The sequence below is a fragment of the Anopheles arabiensis genome (genome assembly GCF_016920715.1).
Source record: "Anopheles arabiensis isolate DONGOLA chromosome Y unlocalized genomic scaffold, AaraD3 chrY_contig0001, whole genome shotgun sequence".
Classification (NCBI taxonomy): domain Eukaryota; kingdom Metazoa; phylum Arthropoda; class Insecta; order Diptera; family Culicidae; genus Anopheles; species Anopheles arabiensis.
Genome location: NW_024412075.1, coordinates 85528 through 99577, shown reverse-complemented (window position 1 = coordinate 99577; position 14050 = coordinate 85528). Strand labels below are relative to the sequence as shown.

At 38.0% G+C, this 14050-nt stretch overlaps 2 long non-coding RNA genes across 2 annotated transcripts; both read left to right on the top strand.

Moving 5' to 3' along the window:
* The first annotated feature begins 8788 nt into the window (after positions 1-8788).
* Positions 8789-9388, top strand: LOC120906948. The gene is made up of 2 exons (XR_005740230.1): positions 8789-8923; positions 9086-9388. It is a non-coding gene; the product is annotated as an uncharacterized LOC120906948 (long non-coding RNA).
* Positions 9389-11022: 1634 nt separating this feature from the next.
* Positions 11023-11568, top strand: LOC120906949. Its single transcript, XR_005740231.1, has 2 exons — positions 11023-11391; positions 11458-11568. It is a non-coding gene; the product is annotated as an uncharacterized LOC120906949 (long non-coding RNA).
* The last annotated feature ends 2482 nt before the right edge of the window (positions 11569-14050 follow it).

The window sequence follows — 14050 nt, the reverse complement described above, 5'->3', positions numbered from 1 at the left end:
CTGATGTAAATCTTAAATAACCATAAAAAACAAGTCACGCAATTTTTTATTTTTTTTTAACTGGTGTTCAAAACTAAGGTTATTTGTTACGCACGTAAAATACCAATGAATCTTATTTACTTACACTTATAAGTAATAACAATGATAATCATGATTGGCGAATTTTGTGGCCATTTTGATAAAACAGAAAGTTTAGTAACTGCATTCTTTCTTATTTTCAATCAAACTGATACGTTCCATGCCTCTGTTGACACAAATGTATAATTTTTTATTATTATTTTTGATTATCGGCGTGATTTTTGGAAAGCATAGCTAAGTAGTAACCTCAACAACGTGTTCATTGAATAATGTATTAATGTGCAGTGGATTAATAAATTAGGATGCCGCTAATACATATACAACATGTTAAGATCCAATCCCAATTGCGTACTTAAAAACATAAATTTTTGAAATTCTCACTTCTGTTTCAATCCATCTTCTGTTTTTGTGCCCATAAATGTAAGATTGAACTACAAAAGATGATATCGCACGTGGTTTGAATTCCTTTTCTTCTCTTTTTTTCGACTTATGTTTCATACGTTAGGTAATAAGTAATAGATGCTTAGAACAATTTCAATGTAAATTTGCTCGGTCTTTAATTTCATGAGGGTCATTTCCAAAAACGCCATCGAAATTTTATTTTATTATCCTGAAACTAATTTTGAAGTATTCAATGGAATTGGTATTTGTGTATGAGACAATTGTTATTGTTGTGCCACATATTAAATTTCAACAGTGAACATATCCCCTCATATAACCTTTCCAAATGGGTAGTTCCAATATTCCGATCTATACTGTTATACATCCTGAAATAAGTAGTTCTTCCCACCCGCGAGCAAATCGTTACAAATTCAGTTTTAAATTTCAAGCCATCAACATCCGCCGCATTCTCGCTCGAAATTTCGCATATGCTAAAAAAATATGGCCGCTTAGGGTCTCTCGACTACATCCGCCTCTTATTGGGATGCGTTTTCCTTGTTCCGACTCAGCCAATACAGTCGTTGTCGCTAAATTTTGACTCTAACTCACTTATTTTTTGTCTCGAAGGCACCAATTTTTGGCAGCGTTTCACGATTTTTGTCTCAAAGGCATCTATTTTTGACAGTGCGCATCAATTTTTGCCTCGAAGGCATCAATTTTGACTGTGAGTCAATCGCTTTATTTACAAAATTTTATGTAATTTCTGAAACTGTGTGTTCTGAAATGATTGAAGTTAAGTTAAATAGTGAAAAATTTTATTGCTAGAATTTAAAATAAAACAATTGTTTTTCCAATTTTTTCAGTTTCAATGGAGTGAAAAAAATGCCACGTATTTTCAGCTGTAAACAAAAGCTTTACAAATTTTAAAATTTCATGATTTTTTCTCAAAAAACAATCTATATACAAAGTTTTTGTATTTTTGTGAGTTGTGGAATGACAATTGTTAAAAATCTGCTTAAATACCTTGTAAAATTGTCATTATTCCTACAAGAGTCAAAAATTGATGCGCACTGTCAAAAATTTATGCCTTAGAGGCAAAAATTCATGCGCACTGTCAAAAATTAATGCCTTAGAGCCAAAATTTGGTGGCAACGACTGTATTGCGGAGTAGTAGATTTGAGGGAGTAGTATATTTGAGGCGGTCCCGTGGTACGTGGTCGTCAACTCGAACGACTCATTAACATGCCCGTCATGGGTTCAAGCCCAGAATGGACCGTCCGCCCGTAGCAAGGATTGAATATCCGGCTACGTGGTAATGAATCTCGAAAGCCTGTATAGGCCAGCAGGTCCGCGTAGGACTTTACGACAAATAGAAAAGATTTGAGGGAGTGTACATGTTCGACATCCCGGGTATAGCAACCCGTTTTACAGGATTTTATGTACCACACTTATCTGCCGATGACGACGGTGTATGTAGTATTCGAGGTGCTTAAACACCAATAATGAGTATGGTTAGCTTTATTAATGATTGAATGAATTAGAATATAAACCATTTCACAATTAAGCTATTTTGCATTGTTTTGAAACATGTTTTTTAAATATTGCCTTGAATATCTTGATTTATAATAGGAAGGGGTGTGAAATGGAACACGTTATCAACATGTGGGTAATTTGCAACTTTAACTATTAAAAAAAAATCATTATATCCATTACCATGTGTTTTAAAATCGGTTTGTGTTAACAAAAATCTAAGTAACCATTGCCCTCATTACCCGAGGGGTGGCAGTGTGGCATGGAGCAAGTCCTTTCGCAGCAACGCGCGTTGCTAAGAGAGCTCTGCTCTCACCGCTTTCTCTCTCTCGCTGAATGTTTACTCTCACGTCATGGTGGCGATTTTCGATTTTATATATAGTGAGAAGGAAGTAATGGGTTTGGTGCAATTTTCTACAAATTTAGGACATTGGTTTGTTTTATTAACAATTCATAGCTATCGTTTAGCTTCTGCTCGATGTTGACAACAGCTCTAGTTGCTGTCACTATAGGCCATGGAAAACTGTCGCTTATGGGTTGTTCGAGCAGCTACGCGAATCGTGCAGATTTGAACTGCGAATCGGATCACATCCGCGCCCGTTGATGTACACATCTCTATCGATCTTAAATTAGTAAATAGAGGGCGAAAAGGCTTTTTCCCTCTCTTCATCACCAGCAATTTCTTACAACGGCTTCGGTAATTATTAGCAGCAAAAACCAAAGAAAGAAAAGGAAACTTTATCCGAAAACTATTCGCGACGAAACATGGGTGTTTTGGAACATAATGTATAAGCTGATCCTGCTTTGGATTAATCCTGCTTTGGATGTGTAATTTATTCGAATTGTTAAGTGTTTATCTATCTTTGCCTACGCTGCGCTTTTGGTGATGAATTCTCGGTTCACCTACTTTTTATAAATATGGCTCAATTGTTTTTGTATGAACGATGTGGCCTAAATTCTTCCGAGGTGTGTTGCTATGGTGTGCATGTGTTTGTGTCTGATAGCGTTTATTGTAATTAGTGTTAAATGTGTTTAATGAAAATAGTAAAGAATTTTGTAAATCGAAAAAGTGTTGTAATTGTGCAATACTATATAAATATAATAAATTACCATTAATTATTAATTATATGCAGTTAAATTAAATGTGATAATTATAAATTTAACTTTGATTTGATGTTCAATTGCATGCCGAGGTGCCAGCGATTGAAATTTGGGCTTTGATGAAATTGGGTTATCCTATGAAAAAGTATGTGTAGATTAAAAAAGTGCGTTAGCCATGCTGAAAAATTGTTTAAAGCTTTTATTAATGGTAAATGTTTTGCAGTACTGGAATTAAGCGGGATAAAATTGACGGAAAGCGCACTACGCTAATGGGGAGTATTATACAGAAAATCTAATCACATCTCCAGTCTTTTAACCACAACAACACTGCCTCAATTATACACGGATAGTGGAGCAAGAAAAAAGTAAACATACCTGTTTCTACATATAAGAAGTATTCATTCGATGTTGTTTTCCTGCGATGAATGTTAGCGTTCCAAACTGTGGCAGCATTTGAGTCATCGACAAACTGAGACAACCCTTACCTTACCATGCGGGGTAAAAGGACCTTATTTGTGAAGCTGAAATGAAAAAAACTTCCTTTCCAGTTGGTATATACAAAAGGTATTAAAAAATACCAATTGAATACTCCAGCCAGCACCACGAGGAAGTCGAAAGGAAATGGCCAGCCATGCTAGAAGAAAAAATATTATTATGTCTATATGAGGTTACGCAAATATCGAAAATCAATGTGTGACTTTCCCAGCTTCCAACAAAGGCTGAAAACAATAATCAGGGTGCATTTTGCGGAAGTGATATTCCACCAAATACTGATTCAGGTGCGTAATGCGGTTTGTGCCTTTTTCTTGAGGAAATCTTTAAAAACAACGCCATAGATTTTCGATTTTTGCGTATCAATGAACTTATTGTCGGGATGAACGAAATTTTTGAATGGTTAACCATGCCATGGCTGTACCCAACCTCGGCTAACGAAACATATCCTCCCCAAGAGTCGGTTAGGATTGTTGTGCCATCATCTACGTTGTCGCATATTAACCGAGTCAACGTATCAGCGTTCCGATGCTCTACTCGATGCAGAAAAATTTCATTCGTCTCCCGACAAATTCCACCCACCAACCACTCTCTGTCACTCTCTGTGCGAATGAGCCGTCCACGGTTGTACTTTCGTGAGGTAATTTTTGTCTCATCGATTTCGACTGTCTTGCTAGGGCCGCCAATTTTTGATGGCGCTAGCATTGCGACAACATTGAAAAGGAGGAGACGTATATTACAGAAATGGTCAATTACCGTTATCTTGCTGAGCTGCAGCTGCTTCACCACTTCTGCCACGCTGACATTCATACTCCACAGGTACAGCAACAGGACCTCCTGCATCAGTGTAAGTCTGGATCCTTCAAAGAAAAATCCAGCACGGACACTGACTTCCGCGTTTTTGCACAAACGTCCTGTGCACACCCACTTGCAGCGATCCTTCGTCCCTTTACGTTTTTACGCAGCCGCATCGGCTGCTCGCACTTCCGGCACAGCTGAACAGCCTGCAATAGCTTATTGTCTATAAGCCATTCGACTGCTGCAACAGGCTCATGCAGCTTAAGCACCAGCGATGCAAACGTTTCTGTCGCCCCAAAATTGGTAGAATGAAGTTGAAATATTATTACAGCTTGTTCGTACATTACTCTTAATGTTCACCCTTTTGTCTTCTGATGTGGCGCAACAACCACAGTAAGATAGGGCATCAAACATTATCAAACAATTACCAACACGATAATGCAACCAATTCAATTCAAAAACAAAGTTTATCCGATATTTTAAACTGGAAAATAATATTAAGTGGAAACACACTGTAACCATAAAACCATAAATAATGTGGAAAGTCTTAATTCAAACATTGGGAATGGAGAATAATAATATTCTATTATTATTCGCCGCCAAATTTAACTGAAGGGTTAACATTTTCAGGCGGTATTATATGAACTGGATATTAGATATAAGAATCGAGATCGTAACAGGGTCGGAAATGAACAGCGATATAGCCTCGGGCCGTAGTTGGAAGACCTATGCTCTATACTATCTTAAATTTGCATTTTTATAATTAAGCAAAAGTGTAAAGCCAAATGCATTGGAGCCCCTCAAAATGAGTTCCCATGATGACAAATGTTTCACTTAACCATCAATTATCAATACTCAACAAATACCTCTCTTATTATTTTGCGTAACAACCATCGTCGATCAAGGCCTGCCTTTTATACCACTAATTGATTGGACTATCGGTGGGTTATCGGCTACCCGTTACTATAGTTACTAAGGGGAGCACGGTCCATATGGGACTTGAACCCATATTGAGCATGTTGTAAAAAACTCGTTTTAAATTTTGCATAAAAAGCAATATCATTTGTGTTTTTGGTACATTGTAGCATATCTGCTATACAAAACTTATCATAATTCACACTATTAGCTATAGACACATTGTAACACACTTTGGAAAGCCAAACCACACCATTGTAACACATTCATTATAACTCATTCAGCAAATCAGATCATACCATAGCAACGCAACCGGAGGAACCGGAAGGCCGTCCATTCAAACAAATAACAGATGTGACACACATATCAAAAACAACCGAAACGCACAACATAAGCAGGAACAGCATGTAACCCAAAGCAGGAACAGTATATGTATTAAACCCAAAACAGGAACTTAGTGACAAGAACCATCGTTCTTGTCAAGAAAAGACAAACGTAACTAGCTGAGTGAAAACAATAACTTTCCAACATACAACCCGGAACCAAATGTGAGAAACCCTTAACTTCTTTTGAGTATAAATAAAACCAACTCCAACCGTGGCAAGTCAGATTCGTTCGGACTGTCAAGATAGGACATTACGCTGCCTAAAACCTTCACCTTCCAACTTATTTCAATAGTTTAGTTATGTCCCCCTACCCAAGGTAAGGCTTCTAAATTCCAACGTTTCCAGTAAGGGAAACCCCTTTCGGGTTTCTATGATCGCCTGGACGATCAAGTGTCGAAAAGTCCGCTACCAACGAAGTTTTATGCCACCTCGATACATGTCAGCGAAACACTGACCTACCGCGATGGTACGCGTTGATCAGTTGTACCGTATGTACACTCATCAGAATACTTGGCAACCATATCTAAAACCAAACCCATTACACTACCTACTCTAAGGAAGGATCATTACACTACCACCACGAAATCTTCTAGTTGAATTTGTACAGAATAAAATTAAGTAAGTCTTATCTCGCAACCTATCCAATTCACATCTCTTTCACGTTAATCTTTATCAAATCGAACGAACGCGGGAAAAAAATATTTGGTTGAATCTAGCAAGGTAGAATATAGAGGAGGTGTCTTCTTATCGTTTGGCTTGTTGCCGTTTTGAGATTCAGTTTGACAACAGCCGTCGATATTTGTTTACAGGCAGCAGCTGCATTATAACGTGTAAAATGCCGATTTATAGAGTGTGGATGCAAAACACATTTTTTATTGCTAAACAAATGTTTATTAAACGAAAACAATTCATTTATCCTATCCAAATACCAGCAACACTCCTCGCATTTGACAACTGCCGTCGATCCTGGTTTTGTGCTTTTTCTAAAGCCTCGATGCTCAATTGTTCTACATGACGACACCTCCTTTCTACTCACTTTGGACTCTAGTGCATTTTGACAATTCGTCACTTGACGTAAGGTCCTCAGGATTCAAACTTTGTTCACATTTATTAAATTTGTTCATATAATTTATCGACCCCATTTTTCGATTAAACATTCTTTAAAAATATATTTTGGACTTTGCGAGTTCTTATTTAACATTAAAACATGGATTAAAGTGTGTTATTTTGTGTTATTCCGTGAATTTATTCTATGATTAATTGTGTTTTCGACATTTTTGATGACAAAAACTAATAAAGCATTATTTTTTCAATTTTCACATTAATTACTCATTATCTACGAGTCGCATGGACAATTTACATGAGATTAGAACTCTCACTCACATGATTTTAAATTTCGTGCATAAACAAATCGTCAAATCTTTTGTTATTAAATTTAATGTTTTTGTTAAATATTAAAATAAATATTAAAGGTCAATTCGTTGGCACAGTGGTGTTTTCCGTCAATCCCGATAGAGGACACTATCGAAGTAGAGTCGTGCTGATAACGATCGGGCCGAGCAGTCCCGATAACAAAAACATTTCTGAACGTGGCAAAGGTTACGATCTTTAGCCATTCTTTCACCGATTCCTGAACCAAGCGACTGAATTTTTAGCTACAATAAACTTACTACGTTATTTAAAAACGCATGTGTATCTCATATTTATTGTACATTCGGGTGAACGAAAGAATTCTGTTGATAACGTCTCAACAGTTTTCGATAAAATCAATAGAGACACAAAATGCACGTAAAAACAAAAAAATCTTTTCTATTTGCTAAGCTTTGTGTGCGGAAACCTATGGTTAACGGTTTTAAAATGCCATAAAGTCCCTCAACTATAGCTACCCCAAAAGGCCGTTATCCATCACCTGATATTTTCAATCCACCTTGATCACACTACGTGTCTGGTGCGAACGCAACGATAATAATTCTAATTCATATATTAAAAACATTATATAAAACCATGTTCATCCAAACGCTTCATTAGTTCACATTTTAAACTCAACAGTCAGTCAAGACGAACGTTAGAAACAAGGGAATAAAGATTCGGGTAAAAATCAACAAAAAGCAAGGCGTAGTTTCAAAATAAATACAAGATCGCACGGTTATAAATTGTTTTATAACATGCAGCCGCATAAACACTGTTTCATGAAAACATCAATAATGAGGACGACTCAACATAGCAGGATGTAACCATAACTAAGGACCACTAGCTCCGCTACCCTAAACAAACGATTTTAGAAATGTTAAAAAATACAAAACATCTATGCTGCTATGTGCCATCAAAACATATGCTAAAATAGGTAAAAAGGTCTCGCACGCATAAATCAGTGCAATAAAACTGCACCGCTGTACTCTTAGGAAAACCCGGGCAAGTTATTAGCCCGGAAACCAGTAACGGGTAATATATATTCTCAGATCAGGCATCACATTATGCGTCTTGGAAAACAGGTACCGGTGAAGAGAAAACGGGTCGCCAAAAACCGCGTCTATGTATTTGGTACAATTAAACGGCCGAACCGGACGACGGTTTCGAAAACCTAAAAGAAAATTCTTAGATCAACTAGAATTTACCCCTCCTATGCCTAGCACTAATACACACTCACAGCTCATAGACTAAACATAAATATTGATAGAAATTGTTAACATATAAACCATAAATTTTTTTAAAAATAAACCACTTACAATCTTGAAATGAACGAGAGCAGTCACGTCCGCGTTTCATTTTCCTTTCACAAGATAAAACACGTCTTCGTGTAGAATTCACACTTGTGATTTGTTGTGTCGTTTTTCCTTTCTTGTCAAATTGATATTGTAATGTTTGTTTTGTATGCGTCGTACGTTTGTGTATTATTTGTAATTGAGCGGATTCATCATATTTAAAATTACTTATTTTCTAATGAGTTGTACGATTTTCCAACATTTCTATACAATTTCCTACTTACACTAATATCTCATAGAATTTTTCTTGTGTTTGCAATGTTTTTCAATTAGACTCAATGAAATCGGCCAATCTAGAACTGGAAGTTGCCGATGTAAAGCATTCCATAATCGCTATGGTGCTTTCAAAGAAAACGTTAAAATACGATATAAGGCGAATTCAGTTCCGTCATTTTGCGCAGCATAAACAAGTACAGCTCAACAACGTTTTGTTAGAGGAGAAATCATCCAGCCATGTTTTCGCAATCAGCCTGTGTACAAGTAAGAGGGGAAAGGAACTAAGGCAACTAATGTTTGGAATCCCATATGTCTATACAAGGGTGGTGCTTATATTTGAAAAAAAACAATTTCGGGAATGCTAGGAACAATTTAATTCCTTACTTGATGATTCAAAATATAATAGAATGATCTGTACTTTTACAGGTTCACATAAAAACAAATGAGCTGCACACCGCTGTTGTCGAGAAAGTAATTCTTGCCATGATATCGTCCTGCAGAACGGACAACAATCAGGCCCTCCATAAGCTGCTACACGTTGCGGTCTGCGAAGAGAATTATAATGTTTGACACACCACCGTTACGAACATAGGGTTCTGTATCACTCGCCGGTATAGTGTAAATTAGATATAGGCAAGTAGAGGAATTAGTGAGCTGCCGCATTATTGATCGCTTTATTCCTAAAAAATATGATTCGCCCGCTCGAATAAAAACAATTAAAATATCGTATGATTTTGTTTTGCTCCTGGGGAAAAACAATTGGAAATCAATAACACTGTCGGGCCTATACAAAATCCAAAAATCTGCGTTTAAAATCAGAGGTTTTTTAAATTGCGGATAAGTTCAACTTCAACCTTCAAATCACATTCGGAAGCGTTCGAACGTATTTCCGCGTTGCTGCGTTGAAATCGTTCGTGTTTGAGTTTTGTTGAGCTGTTCCTATCGGAAGTTCTGCTGTGTTGAAATGTTTTGTTCCTGCATCCTACGAGAATTTGTTCCTGCTTGGTTTCCTGATTTTATATGTACGTGATTTCTGTTTCATCAGCGACTGCTGTACAGTGTTATTGACCCTGCCCAATACGCTCAGAGATTAATTCGCACCAGCACGACAACCATTATTTTTTCCGTTCATTATAAGGGCTCACCAAGTGAGCAGAGCCGATAGCATACGATTCTATCTTTACCATTAACATGAGAGGAACAGAGCTTATACCCCGAACATACCCGAACGGTATGCGTGCTTCACTCATCAGTTTCTAAAGGCAAGGACAAGGCAAATGAGACACAGAAAAATTTCCTCACGGCTACACATATCCTTTTGATGCGTTGTCTATGCGTCTCGTTCGGTATCACAGCAACATACGGCAGGTAAGCAGTACATATGCTGCTACCTGATACGCACACATATTTATCGAACACAACTATTCAGTTCGGCTAGGTAAACTTCACGAGGACGCCGAAACAAAAGGGCACAGACTTTTTCATGGTTTTGTATGATTTCGGCTGTTTTGGACCGTGCGTGTAGGCGACCCATCCGGACCCATCTGGACTCATCCAGACTGATCCAGACTCATTCGGACTCATTCAGACTCATTCGGACTGATCCGGACTCATTCGGACTGATTCAGACTGCTCCGGACTGATCCGGACTCATTTTAACTGATCCGGAGTAATCCAGATTGATCCGGAGTAACCCAGATTGATCCGGAATGATCTGGAGTGATCCGGACTGATCCGGAGTTGAATCCGGTAGTGATCCGAAGTCGGAGTCATATTTTGCGCACCGGAGTCGGAGTTGATCCATGACTCCGCTCCGGATTACCCATCACTACTGACTATCCTGTTATGTGTAATCAGTAAAACAGCGGTAATTGTTGTGGTAATCAAAACGGTTGTTGTGCCAAAAGAAGAAAAAGAATTCTGCCTTTCATCCGAATTTATCAAACATGCCTTGTGTCATGAAAGCACACAGTCGTGTTCTTTGCATTTACAGAACATTGGCCAGGAACCAGGTTGAAACATGTAGAATGTATGAGTCGTTATCCTGTGCTTGTAATGATAGTGAACGATGATGTAACAGCGAATATAGGTGAAGCGCAAAATAAAGATGAAACCATGAAAGCTGTACGAGACATACTTGTAAGCAAACCTTATGAATCTTATAAACTAAAAAGCGGATTTGTTTTTAAAACAGTTGACGGTATTGATTTGTTGGTTATACAGTCAGAATTCAATAGTTGAACGCTCGATAGTTGGCTGACAGTTAAATTAAAAAGCATGCGTTTGTATGGGAAAACCAGTTTTTGAAAATTTAACAAAAATCTCATGTTCTGCCGAGATTTTTTTTTTTTTTGTATGGAATAACGTGCCAACTAAAAAGCACATATTCAATAGTTGGCAGGGAATCGAAGTTTAACCAATGATTTCAGACTGTACCAAAATTGATGGTGTTGTGATTGTATTGTTGCTCACCCCTGGAGACAGCTGCCGATACCAGTCAGGCGGCCGACGCAACGAGAGAGGCGAAAACTAGATAGGCAAGGCGAAAATCAGGAGAATTAGAATTAAGGAATTGCTCGCTCTCTTCCGATCTGGCTTTGGTGGCGAACGGTTGTGTGTCAGCGTGGCACGGATATACCATTTTTGTTCTAATATAAGTTGTAAATTGTAGTTTGTGTTCGCGTCATTACTATCAACGTTTCATCGGCCATCCGAACACAAAAGATGGAATGGTAAATAATTTGGTATTAAGCATAATAACAACTAACACTATTGTTACACATTTATAACATATTCAGCAAATCAGACCAAAGCAACAAACCCGAAGAGTTCAGGCCACACAGTCCATGCAAAAACAACCGAAACATGCAACATAAGCAAAAGCAATCGTCACCGTCACCGAGAACACATAGCAACGTACAAGCGCGGTGACGATTGCACCCATTTGCCCATGACCTTCTTGCCCAATACATCAAAACTGCAGCATAAGCAAGCAGCGACGAAAACACCTCACACCCTCTCAGACACATTGTAAATTAAAACCACATAGAAACTCCCCACCTAGTAAAATACAAAACAAAAATAAGAAATTGCACCGAACCAATATATTTTATCGATAAATAAGACCAAGAAAGGAAGTAACATCTCCTAAAAGCTTCGCCTACCCTAACTTATTTCGAGTTTCCAGTAAGGGGAACCTCTTCTGGGTTCCTATGATCGCCTGTACGATCAACTGCCGGGGGTAATCTGTCTACTTTATGAGTCCATTCCACCTCGTGCTACGTGCCAAAACCGTACGTACGTGCTAAAATCGTACCCCCCCCCCCCACTTACCCCCGCCCCCCCCCCCCCCCCGCTCAAAAGGGACGGTGCCCGACGGCCCCGCGTTCGATCAAATTACAGGCTTATCCCGAATAATTCGACTGCCGTGCTGTAGAAAAATGAAAACAAAATGACAGGTGTGGATTCGATCATATGTTGATGTATGCGTATAACCCCGAATGGCTGGTGTGGTTGATGTGCCGTAGAGTGAGTAAAAACTACGTACAGTCTGTTCCCGAGTTACGCGGTTTCTGGGTTCCCGAAGAATCCGCGTAACTCGAATATCCGCGTAAGTCAAATTTCGCGATTTTTTTTACCAAAACACAATTGGTTACTCGGTGGTTTTTATTCAATTTAGTACTTTTTTATACTTTTTCATTTATTTGATACGATTTTTACAGAATATCCGATATTTTTCGCTTGTAAGTGGATTAGCAAAACTGCAATTCATACTGCATTGCACATTTCTTCCAGCAAATTGTACTGATTTGACATTTGATCTGTCAAATTTAGAAAACCGCGTATCTCAGAATCCGCGTAAGTCGAGAACCGCGTAACTCGGGAACAGACTGTACAGTGGAGCGCCATTTATCCGTGCTATTGCGTTATGAGGAGGATATTTGAAAAAGCGGTTATAAGAGCACATTGTCATAACAAAAACACTATAATTCATGGCAAATTTGAAATATTCTTATGGAAAAACATGAAGTAAATAAAAACTTGGTTATTTTTATTAAAAAATAAGAAAATTTTCCCAAACCTAATCAGAAATTGGTGATAAAATATTTAATTTGACTCATTATCCGTGTTATTTGCTTATCCGGGCGAGGTCAAGTCTCGAGAAGCTCGGATAAACGGCGCTCCACTGTATCACAATCGAATCCACTCCTGCCATATACGGACATCACACGAAGCGTAAACTTTGGCGTGTACTGGACCATTTTAATTTTGACACTTAAAAGTTTTCATTGAGACGAAATTGATATATTTTTTGAATTTCTGTGCAGATAACCGTTACAAACATATTCCCTAAGATTCCACAACTCCCCGATCTTGACATTTTTTTTGGTCCCAAATACAGTCGTATCTCGGGGGACACCTGTACGCGGTTTTCCAAATTTGACAAATAAAATGTCAAATCAGTACAATTTGCTTCAAGTTTGATAGAAATTTCATTTTTCTAACAAATTGAAACCGCTTAAAAGCCAGAAATATTAGAATGTTCTGGTATACGGGTATAATAAATGAATTGTTTTCGATTCATAAACATTTGTAGAGCACTAAAAACTAGTATTTTGCATCCACATTTTATAAATCGGTATTTTTCAAGCTATATTGCGACTGCTGCCTGTAATCAAATATCGACGGCTGTTGTCAAACTGAATCTCAAAATGGCAACATGCCTAACGCTAAGGCAGCGGTAATCGCTACTGCGGGCGTGCGTGCGGACAAATCAAAATTGTTTGATTCTGTCCCAAGGTCTGTTGAAATACCAGGTCACGTATTAACCCCGTTTTCACAGCTAAGCTGAAGAAGAATCAGCTAAGGGATGTGATTGTATGTGTGCGACGCTAGTTTGCAATGTTTACGATCTGAACGATACGAAACAACAAGAAGGAAATTAAGTAAACATTTAAGTTGAAATCATTGTTCAGTGATTTATGATTCACATGAATTATTCATCGCCCAATGTCAGCACTATTACAATCTAATATTCATGGCTCATTTTATCATCTGGAAAGTAGTAAAGATACTACAGTTCCTTGTGATATGGTAGTCTATAATAATATAAACATCATCTGATTCTATATTTTAGGTGCCTCCTAGACTAGACCGTTTATATCAAATTCAATTCGATTAAATAGAATAAACGTGCCAACGGTGAGTTTGGTCACCCGTCCTAACTATATGTAGCCATTTGGTTGTGGTTTCCGTGCCGGATGGTGGCATATGATTCTCGTACACATGACGAGGAGCCTGTGTTTACCATGACGAGACAGTATCGGTCCTTACCGTTTTTATATATTGTGTTGTTTATTTATATTGTACTAATATTTTGATGCATTACTT